Genomic DNA, 17,464 nt, shown 5'->3' on the forward strand with positions numbered 1-17,464 from the left:
ACAGAAATCGTTCAAATTAGAATGATTCGAAGCTGCAACCCTATGATATGATAGATTTTCTAGGTGACAATGCCATATCGTTTCTTAACTGAACTCCACCAGTCCCATCCTGCCTCGTCTCTTTCTTCCCAAATGGGTTCCCTTGAGGTCTCTTTGATGCTAATTTGTGAGCGTAATAACGCATATCACTCGCCGACAATCGGAAACCCAGTTCTTGCATTTCAGTTGCATACTGCACCAATTTAGTTTCCTCTTGCTTTGTTAAAAAGAATGGGCGCTCCTTTTTCACGAGAGCACAGTCCGCAGGATCGGCGCAAACTCTTAGTCTATCCTTTAGGGTGTTGTAGAGTATAGCTGCTGGTAAACCTTTCGGGATGTGAGGTCGTGGTCCCAGAAACTTTTCTGCTCCTGGGGTTTCGTCCAGGACTGCGCTGGACATCCTCAAAGGCGCTCCTCCGCTGAGTCTTGCCACTCAGCGGAGGAGCGCGTCTGAGGATGTCCAGCGCAGTCCTCGACGAAACCCGAGGAGCAGAAAAGTTTCTGGGACCACGACCTCACATCCCAAAAGGTTCACCAGTAGCTATGTCATCCTGTCGTGAAAGCCTTCATTCTATGTTGTAAGGTATGCTAAGATCTTTACTGGATCTATAAACTGACCAGCCATCCTTTAACACCGTTCGTACAGCTTCTTCCAACTCCTTTCTGCTTTACTGTTCTCCATATTTGCCTCCAGGTTTATACATCTGTAACAAATTAAATCGATAAATACCTTAAGACTTCCTTTACGAATGTTAGTATTGCATTCAAATCATGAAAGCACTTTAATTTGGCATAACAACTCCACTATAAAGTGGCTATAATTTCGCACCTTACACAACATGTAAAATACGTTCTATTATTTGATTCGCGCGCTGCTCAAACTGCTTTCCCCGCCCGCCAGCGGCAGGCAAAAGTGAATTACGAGTAAACTTGGTGTCAAAAAGGTTAACAAGACCTTAAATGAAATAGAGGACTTAAGAGACTTCATCAATAGAGGTCTTATACTTACACTTCAGATTATATCGGCAGTATCGATAAAAAACCAGAAAGCTGTCACCGAACACGTGCTACACTGAAAATATTCTCAACCACACTGGAAAAAGTTCTACCACAGCCACAAGAATGCACTCCGGTAGCTATTTTCTCGACCACACATTGCTACCAGGTGCTGCCACCTGTGGTGCAATGTTTGTACTTAAAATGAGCTCGTACAATTTCGAAGTGAAAGGATATGTAAGGTACTGCGAACTTAGCCATACTACGAAATTAGCCGAGTTTGTCCTACTGAAGCACAAACTGACGAAGTTTGTAAAAGTTATTTTAATCTTTAATTTCACTTTTAAATTATGGTGCAGTCCTCTGTATGTTAAGCACTGGCGCTTTATGATGACGTACGCTGGTGTTAGTGACCTAGGGTAAGCCCCGGCACACACGCTCACCTCAAAGTGGACTGGCATTAAACCTCAAGTCTAACGAGCAGCGATCCTGTTAAAGCTTCTTGCTACAGATACATTTTCAGAGGTGGAATGTGGTATACTGGAAATTGTGGGAGGCATAAAACGTAAGTTTTTGTTGGACAAAGGAGCGCATGTGACAGTCGCGAGCAATGTGTGGAAGCAGAACCTCATGTAAGCTACAGTTAGTGTATGATCCTGGGTTAAACTTGACGTTAAACCAGCATGCCACAGTTGACCTTCATTGACGTACGATGAGACATAGAGGGACAACACTCCAGGTAGGCGAAACTGTCGCCAGTGAAGTACTGTAGGAAGGCTCGTCTGTCTTGAGGGGCAAACTGGTTAACTGAAAACGAAAACTCCAGGACTTGATTCGCATGGTATTGTGCTGGAAGGCACTGAAAAGTTGCTTTGGGCGAATGTAGAAACGGAGTTGCCTGTTGATATGTTGTGTATAACAGATCTACTGGAGGAAAACGGTGTACTGGAAACGTCACATTGTTTTGTGAGGAGAAGCGTTGCATGCGGACTAGAAGGAGATGAAGGGAAAGTGGTACCGATGAATCTAGATAATTTTGGCGCCGATGACGTGAAACTAAAAAGGGGCTAGAATGATATTTTCACTCTGCAGCGGAGTGTGCGCTGATATGAAACTTCCTGCCTTTCGTGGGTAAATGCTCTACCAACTGAGCTACCCAAGCACGACTCACGCCCCGTCATCACAGCTTGGTTGGTAGAGCACTTGCCCGCGAAAGGCAAAGGTCCCGAGTTCGAGTCTCGGTCCGGCACACAGTTTTAATCTGCCAGGAAGTTTTATATCAGCGCACACTCCGCTGCAGAGTGAAAATCTCATTCTGGAAACATCCCCTATGCTGTAGCTAAGCAATGTCTCCGCAATATCCTTTCTTTCAGGAGTGCTAGTTCTGCAAGGTTCGCAGGAGAGCTTCTGTTAAATTTGGAAGGTAGGAGACGAGGTACTGGCAGAGGTAAAGCTGTGAGGACGGGGCGTGAGTCGTGCTTGGGTAGCTCAGTTGGTAGAGCACTTGCCCGCTAAAGGCAAAGGTCCCGAGTTCGAGTCTCGGTCCGGCACACAGTTTTAATCTAAAAATGGGCTGTTAGTAGCGAATTCAGACATCCTAAAGGGGGATGATTCGGGCAAGCGAAATGTGAAACACTGTCAGACGCAGACCGCCACAAAAATTGCACTGCGAAAGAAGGTAGAGGATCTGAGAGACAGTTCGAAATTTCGCCAAGACGCAAAGGGACTATGGAGGCGAATGCAGAGGGCAAACACTAAGGCCGTGGAATGCCAAGAGTTGGTAAGAACACGCACAGGGTAATTACTGCAGTATAGGACTGGGCAGTGGCTAATGTTATCGAGCCCGTATACTCCAAAAGGGCAAAACAAAAAAAGTTTCAAGATGCCAGGGATTGTACCAAGTGATACAGACAACAACACTAGTCAATGTCAATTTCAAATGCCAACTAGCACAACGACAGTTTACGTCGGACGCCTACGACCATTACAGGGCGCTCCAGATTAACTGCCACAAGTAGCGGCCTCCACCTCTAAGTCTAAGGTAAAAGGATGCGAGAGGAAGGGTGAGCACAAGGATGTTGCGCAACTCGTGCAGGAAATCCCGTATGAACTGAAGTTGAGGAAATAAGGAGGCACATTTGGTGTATTTTGTGTTGTGTTGTAATATAGTTAGGAGGTTTGGTTGAATTGTGACATTACTCAAGGCGTGGTATTGTATGGTTATCGGAAGAAGACATTTTGTTGCAAAAAGTGTCTAGGGAATAAGTTTTTTGTGTGTTGCAGTTACTATAGTTTTATGTCAAGTGCTTATTAGTAATATAACTGAGAGATTTATGCCAGATGACAGCAGACTTTTTCGAAAGGGGGGAATGGAAAGTTATTGCAGCTCTCTCTTCTAGGTTGCTGTGCGCCAGAGATAAGGATGAAGGGAATCCTAGTCAGGGCAGTGCTTCACCTCTTCAACCGAGGTTGGAGTGGGAGCGCTGCAGGATCAGCGGTTGGAAAGTGGAGTGCATTTTGCCAGGCAAGAGGAAGCGGTTGCCACCAGTCACCGATGGACGCTAAGAGACTAACTTTTAATGCGTGGGAGATTAAAAACTATGTGACAAGTTTGTAGGACGTGTTTTCCGGGTTACGACGAGAAACGGAGAGGAGACGTGTATTCAGAGAAGTGTGGGGGTACAATAAATTTCATACGTCTTATGAATGGTTAGTGGTGCAAATGCAGCGGAACGTAGATGCAGTACCTCAAAAGTTATCGGAAAAAATTAGTCACCCCAGTGCCTACACAAAGATGAATCATTAAGGGGAGTAGGACGTCAAACGGGCCGACTTGGAGCAGGAGAGGCATCACAGGACATTTTAATTTCCAGTGTCTACACTTTTCCAAATAAATTCATAAAACTTTGTCAGCATCACCAGGAAGGATTCAGGATTCACACTCATTGCAGTGGAAGTTCGAAAACATAACAAAATAATTTTTTTACGTGTGAAATTTCATCATTTTTTCATTTACTAATGGCTGCATTTGTTGCTATAGGTACACTTTTCTTCGTAAGTTACAGAGATTCTTCGATGAATTTTGCACAGCATACATACCATACTTACAGGTGTATGAAACTCTAGAATTTATTTAATTTATGAAGAAACGAATGATCTGTTGCATTTTGAACTTCATGTTTAGAAAAAACACAAATTTTGTAGTTAATTACCTCAATTTTTACCACAGTTTTTAATAGAGTTGGAAAATTCTAGAGTTTCATATACAATTAAGTATGGTTTGTATGCTGTGCAAAATTCATCGAACCATCTCTCTTACTTATGAAGAAAAGTGTACCTATAGCAACAAATTCTGCCATTAGTAAGTGAAAAAAATGATGAAATTTTACATGTAAAAAAAATTACTTCGTTATATTTTCGAACTTCCACTGCTATGAGTGTGAATTCTGAATCCTTCCTGGTGATGCTGACATAGTTTTATGAATTTATTTGGAAAAGTATAGACAGTGGAAACTAAAATGTCCTGTGGTGCCTCTCCTGCACCAAGTCGGCCCGTTTGACGTCCTACCCCCCTTAAGCCGTTACAGATGACACAACGGTCGAGACACGTGTTCAACCGCGCGTGCACTGCCTCTACGTTAGCATAAGGAAGTAGCGATTAGTGAGACATTTATGTTTTAATTGGACGTAGTACGTGAACATGGGTAAAGGTAAGGACGTGACAGAGTGGAAAAAATGAGTAATCTTGTTTGACCGTGACCATTGCCATACATTGTGTGATGTTGCCGTATTTGTTGGCGTTTCATGGCAGAATGTTCAACGTGTCTACAATCACTCCTCTAGCACATGTGACCACGAAACACGACGTCAGAGCTGTGGTCGGATAATGATCCTGACTCAGAGGTAGCAGAGACGCGTTTCACGTATTGTGAACCAAAATTGTGTCCTAACCCGACAGGAACTGCCGCAGACAGCGAATGAAGGACCATTCCCACCTGCTACCGAGAGAATACAACGACAGAAACTACATGCAACGAACATTTGGAGTCGGCTAGTTTGCAAGAGGCCACTGCTCACACAGGTCCATAAAGATGGCAACAGCAATGTTCATCGGGCTAGAAGAATATGGCCGCGCTGGATTAGCCGAGCGGTCTAAGGCGCTGCAGTCATGGACTGTGCGGCTGGTCCTGGCGGAGGTTCGAGTCCTCCCTCGGGCATGGGTGTGTGTGTTTGTCCTTAGGATAATTTAGGTTAAGTAGTGTGTAAGCTTAGGGACTGATGACCTTAGCAGTTACGTCCCATGAGATTTCACACACATTTGATTTTTTTATTTTGGAAGAATATGTGACTGGTTTTCTGAACACTCCCCCACTCTATTACATCTAGACTGACCTGCAAAATCACCTGACTAGAAATCCATAGAAAATCAGTGGGACATGCTGGAACAGGGGGTAAAACGCTGACATCAACAACCCTACAGTTTGGTAGAACTGTAGGATCAAATCCTCAGCGAGTGGCTTAACCTGGATACGACGTACCTGAGCAGCCTTGTGGACTCACTTCCTAACCGAATCCAGGCGGTTCTCAAGCCCTAGGCGGGATTACATGCTGTTCAATGATGCTTGTGATGATTTCTCCAGAAGTGACTAGTTTTTATCTGGTGAGCTTATCTTGCAATGGCTCAAGAGGGGTTGGTTTGGTGCTCAGGGAAGAATGTCGAAAACTGTGTTCTGGACTGCAGACGACAACGATATTCAGGAGCTAAATGCTATCATGGAGAAAGTGGAGCAAGTGTCAAAAAGTAACACGGCGGTTATGAAATAGCGTTGCGCGTGGTTGTCATGTTTGGACCAAGCAGTGTTAAACAGTATGCGCACTTTACAGAAATTGGATACAGAGGTAACGGAATATGTAGAGACAACAGCATTAACACAATGAATCAAGACCTAGAGATTATACGGACTCGAGTGGATTCGTTGGATACGAGGGTAACAGTCGCAAGGCCGTTACAATCGTTAGTCTATCGCAATTGGGAGCTGCGAGTGGTAATGGCGAATTTGCAAAAAGCCATCTACCATGCAGTGCATGGACATCTACGTCCAGCGCTGTTAGCATCTGACGAGTACCTCATTGGTCTACGGAAGGACGCGAGGAGATACCACCATCACACAGCCACAGTGGAAGTGAGGACAAACCATTCACGACTGTACGTGCTCGATTTGTTCCCGATTCCTGGTGGGATACACACGTTGTAGGTGTTTCTCCATTAACCATTAGCCATTAAAGTGGGAAACCTTAGGGAAATTCGTACAGTTAAGAACAGGAGAAGTATTGCTAATATGAGAGGATGGGGATGATAACAGAGGAACTCCTGCACTGTCAGAGGGAAAGGATTGCACTATGCTCGACCCAAGCAATCCAGACTAACGTGAACACATGCGAAGTTTAGTTGTTCTTCGGGAAAAGGAACGACCCGGTTTGTCCACATGACATCCTGGAGGCTTATCTCTACTTCCAGCAAGCAGGACTGAACTACTCAGTCTGCACTGTAGTAGTGGTGACAGCAAACGGCTATGAGCAGGGAGACTTACAGGGACGAAGCGACTGAAACTACACCGCAGTTTGTTTGTAATTAATAGCACAGAGTGTGACATAACAGAACCAATATTCCACCTGCCAGCCACTGTTATAGGGATTACTAGGTTATACATGAAACAGTCACAGTTATAATGGCGAGAGAAACCGCCAGGGGTGCTCCTAGTGTAAAATCTAACGTATGTTGAAAATATATGAGAACCTGACCTAGTTCTCTCCCTGGACCAGCTAATAGCAACCCAACAGGGGTGTATTTCTGCACAACGGACGCTACACCATGTGCAACTGTACCGAGGAAAAAAGTCATGTCGCGGCACTCGTACCACAGTAGCTCTGGTTCGATTCAGTGCAACCTTCTTCTACCTTAAGCGGAGAGCCATCCATCCATGTAGGCCCCATTGCTGATACCAGTAGACTGATCCAGTAGACTGGATCGTCCATCGTACTTGAGGCGCCAAGAGTTACAACAGAGAGTTGAGAATTGTGATGTCTGTGAACAATGAAATGTGAGTACTGCTAATGTATAAGTTTTCTAGTACGTAACACAGATAACACTACTTAGCAAAGCATAGGGCGTCGAGTGAATCCTGTCAGGTGTTAAAAGACACTTGGAAAGGCGATGCTAGCAGTTATATATTGTATCATATGATTTCAGAAGAAGCTAAGTGGATATTAACTAGCGAGAATCGGAGGTTTGATCTGTTAGTTGTAAGTGAGGATTTTCGAAGATTAGTCCATGGTGAAGACCCTCCCTGAAGGAGAGAAGTATTGTAGCTGTATGTCACTACTTTCTGGGCGTTACTGTGCAAAATGGTAGCTCAACCACAGCATTTGAAGAAGCCGTAAACATGCTGTGGACCCAAGGCGTCAGCATGCTTGTTGCAATGACAGGACTGTTTGTGCACTGTGGGGAGAGCCAAGCCGAGCACCACAATCCTGCCGAAGCAGTGGAAAGACGTGGTTCTTCAGGATGGGGCAAGCTGTTTTTACAGTACTGCGACAGGGAATTTTTATTTTATGGATTGCTAGAAGCAGTGCACTGGCATAACAAATGAGCTACTAACCAGTATAAAGAACTGTCAGTTCTAGCTTAGGTATTCACAGTTCAGCAGGACCTGCTACAAGAGACGACTATGTTGGGTGCTGGAATGCTATAGCTCAGTAAGTAGGCACCACGAGTTTTGGCCTCTGTTACCACCAGACCATTTTCTAGCACCAAGTCCTCCTCTCTGGACTTGACACTTTTCTACTGGTGGGCTGCTTCCAGGCTCACTTCAGCAGCCGGCAGACTCCTGCACTGTGAGGGGGAGAGGGGGGGGGGAAGAGAAGGAGAGGAGCAGCAGATCGTGCCTGGAGTGATACAACCGCTGCCCTCCTACGCAGGTAGGAACGACCTAACACCTCACGCCTTTGCTCCCAGAGGCTATCATCTTCCACATCGCTGGCGCCTTCGTGCCTAACTGGGCACACGCTGGTGAACAGACTTCTGGCCATCAGTATTTACGGGCGCAGACATCATGACCACCTTGTTGGCCGACAGCTGGCCACCCCAGAGCGCCACGAGTCAACCACACCACGCACTAAAAGAGGCGTGGCCCCGACGCCGCTGAGCTTTCAGTGTAGTAGCATGAATCTCAGTACAATGTTTACCTATGTGCTACTGTATTCCGAGCTACCAATCGCCTGCACAGACACCAAGACTCACAGCCGCAACCTGTCGGTGCACAGAAGTGGCTATTCATCCTGGTCCACTTCAATATACAGGGTGCGTCACGTACACTGTGTGATCGAAAGTATCCTGACACTTGGCTGAAAATGACTTACAAGTTCGTGGAACCCTCCATCAGTAATGCTGGAATTCAACATGGTGTTGGCCCACCCTTAGCCCTGGTGACAGCTTCCACTCTGGCAGGCATGCGTTCAATCAGGTGCTGGAAGGTTTCTTGGGGAATGGCAGCCCATTCTTTACGGCGTGGTGCACTGAGGAGAGCTATCAATGTGGGTCGATGAGACCTGGCACGAAGTCGGCGTCCGAAACATCCCAAAGGTCAGGAGTCAGGACTCTGTACAGGCCAGTCCATTACAGGGATGTTATTGTCGTGTAACCACTCCGCCGCAGGCCGTGTATTATGAACAGGTGCTCGATCGTGTTGAAAGATGCAGTTGCCATTCCCGAATTGCTTTTAACAGTGGGAAGCAAGAAGGTGCTTAAAACATCAATGTTGGCCTTTGCTGTGATAGTGCGACACAAAACAGCAAGGGATGCAAGCCCACTCCATGAAAAACACGACCACACCATAACACCACCGCCTCCGAATTTTACTGTTGCCACTACACACGTTGGCAGATGACATTCACCGGGCATTCGCAATACCCACATCCTGCCATTGGATCGCCACATTGTGTAGTGTGATTCGTCACTCCACGCAACGTTTTTCCACTGTTCAATCGTCCAATGTTTACGCTCCTTACACCAAGCGAGGCGTCGTTTGGCATTTACTGGCGTGATGTGTGGCTTATGAGCAGCTGCTCGACCATGATATCCAAGTTTTCTCACCTCCCGCCTAACTGTCATAGTACTTGCAGTGGATCCTGATGTAGGTTGTAATTCCTGTGTGATGGTCTGGATAGATGTCTACCTATAACACATTACAACCCTCTTCAACTGTCGGTGGTCTCTCTCAGTCAACAGACGAGGTCGGCATGTATGCTTTTGTGCTCTACGTATCCCTTCACGTTTCCACTTCACTATCATATTGTAAACAGTGGGCCTAGGGATGTTTAGGAGTGTGGACATTTCGCGTACAGATGTATGACACAAGTGACACCCGATCACCTGACCTCGTTTGAGGTCCGTGAGTTCCACGGAGCGCCCCATTCTGCTCTCTCACGATGTCTAATGACTACTGAGGTCGCTGATAGTAGGTAGCAGTAGGTTGCAACACAATGCATCTAATATGAAAAACCTATGTTTTTGGGGGTGTCCGGATACTTTTGATCACATATCGACACGCGGTTTCCGGCATATGTTAGAACGTCGAAGAGCATGTATTTTTTTGTTTGGTTAATGTTTTTAGCGCTGGTATCAACTGAGATATTGAAGTAAGTACTTTTTTAATGGATCCGCGTACTTTTGATAACAGCATTCAATAGGTCTTGAGAAGACAATTACAGTTATATAGCGTTTGTAATATTGGTGCAGAAACGAGTCGTCAAAAACCTCGAGAAATGCCTTAGAATCTACATCTACATCTACGTCCATACTCCGCAAGCCACCTGACGGTGTGTGGCGGAGGGTACCTTCAGTACCTCTATCGGTTCTCCCTTCTATTCCAGTCTCGTATTGTTCGTGGAAAGAAGGACTGTCGGTATGCCTCTGTGTGGGCTCTAATCTCTCTGGTTTTATCCTCATGGTCTCTTCGCGAGATATACGTAGGAGGGAGCAATATACTGCTTGACTCTTCGGTGAAGGTATGTTCTCGAAACTTCAATAAAAGCCCGTACCGAGCTACTGAGCGTCTCTCCTGCAGAGTCTTCCACTGGAGTTTATCTATCATCTCCGTAACGCTTTCGCGATTACTAAATGATCCTGTAACGAAGCGCGCTGCTCTCCGTTGGATCTTCTCTATCTCTTCTATCAACCCTATCTGGTACGGATCCCACACTGCTGAGCAGTATTCAAGCAGTGGGCGAACAAGCGTACTGTAACCTACTTCCTTTGTTTTCGGATTGCATTTCCTTAGGATTCTTCCAATGAATCTCAGTCTGGCATCTGCTTTACCGACGATCAACATTATATGATCATTCCATTTTAAATCACTCCTAATGCGTACTCCCAGATAATTTATGGTATTAACTGCTTCCAGTTGCTGACCTGCTATTTTGTAGCTAAATGATAAAGGATCTATCTTTCTGTATATTCGCAGCACGGTGGCCGGAATCGGGATTTGAGGTGCAAACACTGCCAAGCAGACGCCTCGGACCAGGCTACATAGTTGTATGCCGTAATGAAGGCCTGTGCTACGAGAATAAAGCTTTTATTTCCCCTTGAAACAACTTACGACCTAGATGCAATCTACGAATGTTGTATGTGGAAATACGACATAAGTTAGAATGTAGCGTATCACCAAAGGCCTAGGAAAACTATTTCACATTTGTGTATCCTCCCAGATTTACGTTAGCTTAAACAGAGAAATCAACTGTTCATTCTTCTAAGGTAAATAGGTCTCATGTGTTGCAAAAAGCAACTACTGTATTAAATATCTGAATGTTATAAGGCATTTTGACCTATCTTTCCCTGTACGTGGCTGTGTGCTTCTCAGAAGCAAAATACATGCTGTCGAAAACTCTCTCTACCTACACTGCTTTGAAGGATATCATGTGGGATACATTCGTTGAACCAAATATTTTATTAAAAATATTTTGGTGAACATATGTATACCACAAAATAAATACTCCTCTTAACGAAACGTCGTTTCATGCTGGACGTAAGCGCGTAATGTCAATGTTACCAGCTACGTGCAATACGCACTGGACTTATTTGACAGTACAATGCAGATTCGTACTCACGTAAATGAAATAAACAATTTACTAACAAAGATATGATAACCATCTAAGATCTGTATCCTTTATTTAAGCATGTGTTCAAACTGTTGATATGGACTGAAAGGCACATTTGCAATCTCCGTTCGAATGAACGATGACAAATGTAATTACAGTGAAATATATTGTAGAGCATACACTGGCGATTAAACTACATACAGTATGTCGTCTGGCGCAGTTGGGGATTCGTCATCGACTGCATCTTGAGTGCTCCTCAAAGAAATAAATCAAGAGGAGTCAAATCGAAGGACCTCGGAAGCCACTTGACAACAGAATTTCGTGCTATCCAAAGTCCAGGAAAGTTCTCATTCAGTACCTGCGTTGCAACATGGGACGAGTGAGCTGGACAGCCGGCCGAAGTGGCCGTGCGGTTAAAGGCGCTGCAGTCTGGAACCGCAAGACCGCTACGGTCGCAGGTTCGAATCCTGCCTCGGGCATGGATGTTTGTGATGTCCTTAGGTTAGTTAAGTTTAACTAGTTCTAAGTACTAGGGGACTAATGACCTCAGAAGTTGAGTCCCATAGTGCTCAGAGCCATTTGAACCATTTTTTTGAGCTGGACAACCGTCGCGTTGCAGCCACATACACTGTTGAATATCCAGCGGTACCTCTTCTAGAGGAACCGGCAAAATGTTCTTAAGAAAATGTGCGTACGAATGTCAATTTAGAACGCCTGAGATCAAGTAAGCTCACAGAACGTAATTTCCTATGCTGCCGCACCGTACGTTTACGCTCCACGACCGTAGATGTTGCACCTGACGAAGCCAGTGTGGATTTCCAGTTGTCCAGTAGCGCATGTTATGCAAGTCTACATTAGCGTGGTCAGTAAATTTTGCTTCATCGGTAAAGAGCACAAGTTGGAAAAACGTAGGGTCGTCTTTCAGTTGCTGAAGTGCAAACCGACAGAATTCTGTACGATGTTCGGAATTGCGGTCGTCTGGCTAATCCCACATTCCTTGGCAATATACAATGAATCCGAAGAAACTGGTACACCTGCCTAATATCGTGTAGGGCCCCTGCGAGCACGCATAAGTGCCGCAGCACGATGTGGCAGGAATTCTACTAATGTCTGAAATAGTACTGGAGGGAACTGACACTATTAATCCTACAGGGCTCTCCATAAATCCGTAAGAGTACGAGGGGGTGGAGATCTGTTCTGAACAGCGCGTTGCAAGGCATCCCAGACATGCTCAATAATGTTCATGTCAGAGGAGTTTGGTGGTCAGCGGAAGTGTTTAAACTCAGAAGAGTGTTCTTGGAGCCACCCTAGCAATTCTGGACGTGTACGTTACCGCATTGTCCTGCTGTAATTGCACAAGTCCGTCGGAATGCACAATGGACATGAATGGATGCTGGTGATCAGACAGGACGCTTACGTACGTGTCACCTGTCAGAGTTGTATCTATATGTATCAGGGGTCCCGTAACACTCCAACTGCACACACCCCACACCGTTACATAGTCTCCACCAGCTTGAACAGTCCCCTGCTGACATGCAGGTTCGATGGATAAATGGATTCATGAGGTTGTCTCCATACCCGTACACGTCGCTCCACTCGATACAATTTGAACGAGACTCGTCCGACCTGTCGTCAACAGTCCAATGTCTGTATTGACGGATCCAAGTGAGGCGTAAGGCTTTGAGTCATGCAGTGATCAAGGGTACACTAGTGGGCCTTCGGCTCCGAAAGCCCATATCGATGATGTTTCGTTGAATGGTTCGCACACTGACACTCATTCATGACCCAGCACTGAAATCTGCAGCAATTTGCGGAAGGGTTGCACTTCTGTCACGCTGAACGATTTTCTTCAGTCGTCGTTGGTCCCAATCTTGCAGGGTCTTTTTCCGGCCGCAGAGATGTCGGAGATTTGATGTTTTACCGGATTCCTGATATTCACGGTACGCTCGTGAAATGGTCGTACGGGAAAATCCCTACTTCATCTTTACCTCGGTGATGCTGAGTCCCATCGCTCGTGCGCCACCTATAACATCACGTTCAAACTCACTTAAATCTTCATAACGTGCAGTTGTAGCAGTATTAATCGATCTAACAACTGCCCCAGACTCTTGTTGTCTTATATGGGCGTTGCCGATCGCAGCACCGTATTCTGCCTGTTTACATATTTCTGTATTTGGATACGCATGCCTATACCAGTCTCTTTGGCGCTTCAGTGTATCTAGTACCACGGTGCAGACTCATTAGCGTCGTAGCCAGAACAGTTTCTTCGTGTTCTCTGTCAGGTGCAGTATTCTCTCCTGTCCGTTTTTTGACGTTCAAGCAACCTGTTCGAACTAGCGTCTTAATTCGTACAATTGCCTGCAGCGTCGGCTATAGGGAATACGAATAGATAGCCCTATATCGCTGTACTGTTTCCACGGCATTTCTTTTATGCCTGCCGTGTGAAAGTAGTATATCCAACTACTCTTCGTTGGTGTACATGTCTGCACGCAACGAATGTTAAAGCAGAAAATAGCAGCTTGCAGTGCAGACAAACAGGCAAGTATATTGACATTCTGACAGCGTGGCCCTTGAGTTGTGCTTGGAGGTGTTAACACCGCTAATGCCGATTCCAGCGAAAGTGCTATCAAATTCTAGGACATTTTTCAAATTTTTTTGCTACAGGTTTCAACGTCAACATTAAAAAACCCTGTATCAGTGTAATTGTCCGCCGGTCGTGGTCTCGCGGTAGCGTTCTCGCTTCCCGAGTACGGCGTCCCGGGCTCGATTCCCGGAAGGGGCCAGGGAATTTCACCTGCCCCGAGATGACTGGGTGTTGTGTCGACTTCATTATCATCATTCCTCCCCATTATGATCGGAGGAAGGCAACGGCAAACCACCTCCGTTAGGACCTTCCCTAGTACGGCGGTGCGGGTCTCCCGCATCGTTCCCCTACGCTCTGTCAAGAAGCATGGACCTCATTTCCGTATAACTGTAATTGTCTTCTTATGAGCTACCGAACGCGGTTATAAAGAGTATACGTTTACGTTTAAAAGCACGTACTTGCTTCAGTACCTCGGTTGGTACCAGAGCTAAAAACATTAACAAGAAAGAGAAAAAAATACGTGTCGCTCGACGCTCTAACATTTACCTTAAAAAGACGTTTCGATATGTGTAATAGCTCACGAAATAAAAGGGATTTTACGTTTTTCGTGACTCACCCTATAAACGATATCTATATCTTACCTTTGGTATTGAAAATCGATGAAATCTGTATTCAGTCTGTCGCTGCACATAGATATGGCTCCATACGATACTAATCATATACTTTCTTGCACGTTCTTCTCTTGTTGCATCATTATATGTAATTAATAACTTACAACATGTACATGATATAAATTACTCTTATGAGGCAGCAATTGGTATTTACATCAGAAATCGCTCACAGTTCGTGTGCTCCAATATTCCTTTGCCTCATATTACAAATCAGCCACATCCTTAATAGACCACATCAGTAGTAGGACAAAGCCGGTATCGCTTTGGCGGTGGACTTGTCGCATCTTATAACCAGAGTTTTGTTCGCAATTGGAACAAGAATATGCTACATATGGGATAGGGTTCAAAGGTGGAGCCGGTACTCATTATATCCAGAATAGTGTCTAGAGATGTCCAAGATAGGGTTCGAAGGTGGGTTCATCATGCATTACACCTGCAGATGTTTTCTGTGTCTGAAGGTGGATTCACCAGCGAGAGGACTGGGTCATGGGAGCCATCTGTGACACAGATATACAGAAAATAGAGCAAATGCACTGCAACAGTAGAGTATGTGGTTAGAAGTGACTGAATGCATTCGAGTGCAGTGCTATACTATACTGTCCGACTAATCTGCTGTTCTCCCACCACAGAATGGACATCTCGTATACAAACTAGAATGATTTGGATGATCATGTACTGTCATCATGGACTTTTGGAGTATAAAGCAGGTGTCAGAGGCGCAGTGGGACGCCTTGGATGATTGTTATTAGTGGAGAATCTAGACAACCTTGTTACAAATACTGGTAATATAAATTATATTCAAAATGTTATGCTCTTTAGCAGTATGAGTTTAAATGTGCTTACACACACTGCAGAACCATTCTGTGAACTTTATTTTGCTATTTGCAGAGCTGTAGCACTGTCGAGAATAACATACATGTGGTTGAAATCGAAACTTCGCAATTGGTAATGTGTGTATGTGTGTATAGCTGTCAGCAGTAGGTGGTTGCAGTTGGGATGCATAGCTTCCTAATTGTTAGTATATAAAGAACACTGCCATGGAGATGCACTCTGTAGGTAGAGAGAGATAGGGGCCACACTTATTGCCCAAGATGCTACCTGCAATTGACACATGCAACTAACAAATACCTCATTAGTGAGATAACGAAAATAAATACCCTAAAGCTACAGTTTGTGGGTACGTATCAGAGTTGGAAAGTGTAAACAGAAATAACGAAGCACATCCAGTAAGCAATAAGAGTATATACTTAAGAAAAAAAAATATCTGAGCAGCAACAGAAATCAACTCTGTGCACATGTCAGCTACCTGCTGGAGATCCCTACATAATGGAGTGGAAGTCAAATGGACATGTGGAACTGTTTCCAAACATTAAGTCTCCATCAAGTGAAGCACTACATGAATCTGCAGATGAGCTCTGTGATGGGTCAGAGCAGTACCCAGAATTGTTTCCAGTCTTCAGGTTTCTGATACATCCATCATATGCACCACTCATTGAGTCTCATATAGGTACAAATTGACTGTTACTGTACTTTTCATGACTTCTATCTAAAATGCATGAATGTGGATCATTGGGAAGAGGGGAAGTCTTAGGATCTTTTAGTAGACTGGTGTATAAGGGACGCAAATATTCTTGTAGAAAATCAAGCAACATATGGTATGACATCAATATGGCCTCATACATATGAAAAACTGTCAAAAAGTATGAAAATGACAAAATAAGTAACATTCAATGAAAACATGGTATAATCACGAAAAATTGATGTGAAATACATAGAATTGAGGGAAGTATAATGAAATATGTAACACCATGTAAACCTAGAAAAATGATGGAAATTGACCGAGAATACATAAAATTAGAGAAAAAATAGCATGAAATGGGTACTGACCGAAATCAATAAAAGTGAATGTTCAGGAGAAGAGTGAACTGATGCTACTCTTACATATACACACTTTAAAAGTAGAAAGAGGATGCATTTTAGAGATGTGGTATCAAGGCGTAATAATGACTTGTGTGTGCAACAGGAAGGATACCAGAGGTGGTGGTAAACCGCAATAAGACCTTTCATCTTCTCTGGCTACTGATCGTGGTGTTTATTTCCTTGTAATATGTCGCTGCTTCTTCATATGGATTTTCAGTTGCCAACGATCATTTCATAGGACTGTTGTGAACGTATAAGTTATGAACAATGATCAGGTTTGAACTTTGTAAACAGCAGGCGTCATACACTTCCAGAAACGTATGTAGTGTTTGTGTTACAAAGAATCGATGTTTTCTTTGGTGTTCTGGGTAGCTGCTTTATCACTTTACGGTTTTTCACTACAGTTTATTGGAGAGAAACTTGCATTCAGAATGTGTGACAAATGCTGGAAATACATTTCCTACATTGTAATATTAACAGCATTGCATTCCACATGGGAACCACACAAGTCAAGCATTATAGTGTGTTCACATGCAGGACCCTGCAGCCCTTGGAATGTGTTTATGTTCCACGATCATTTCTCTGTTTCCGATATCTTCTTGGTATGGACACCAAACACGGGAACAATACATCGGAAGTGTTAGTACAAATGTTTTACATATAATGTTTCAAATTCCTTTCCTAAATCACTGACAGGGGTTAGTGAGGTGCTGCAAATCCTGTGTGTGTACATTTGCTTGACCATTGCCCTGCTTACGGAGTTAGTGCAGCATGGTGTGTAATTTTGCATCTCAGACAACACTGATACACATTTATCTATCTCCTCATAAGATGCGTTTCCCATTCCTGGCGGTTATTTTATAGGGCTGATGCGAGCATAGGACAATTCCTGAACCATAATCGGACGTGAGCACTGGGCGCTATACACTTCTGGAAAGTATATTGTGCGTGTATCACAAAGAACCTATGTTTTGCTTTGGTGTAGAGGGAAGTAGTTTCTATCATCTTAATGTTTGTCACTGTAGGGAGTGGGATAGGAAACTTGCATGATGGCTGCATGTCAGATGTTGGATATGTATGTCCAGCATTAGAGTATTAA

The sequence above is a fragment of the Schistocerca piceifrons genome, chromosome X, assembly GCF_021461385.2.
Source record: "Schistocerca piceifrons isolate TAMUIC-IGC-003096 chromosome X, iqSchPice1.1, whole genome shotgun sequence".
NCBI classification, from domain to species: domain Eukaryota; kingdom Metazoa; phylum Arthropoda; class Insecta; order Orthoptera; family Acrididae; genus Schistocerca; species Schistocerca piceifrons.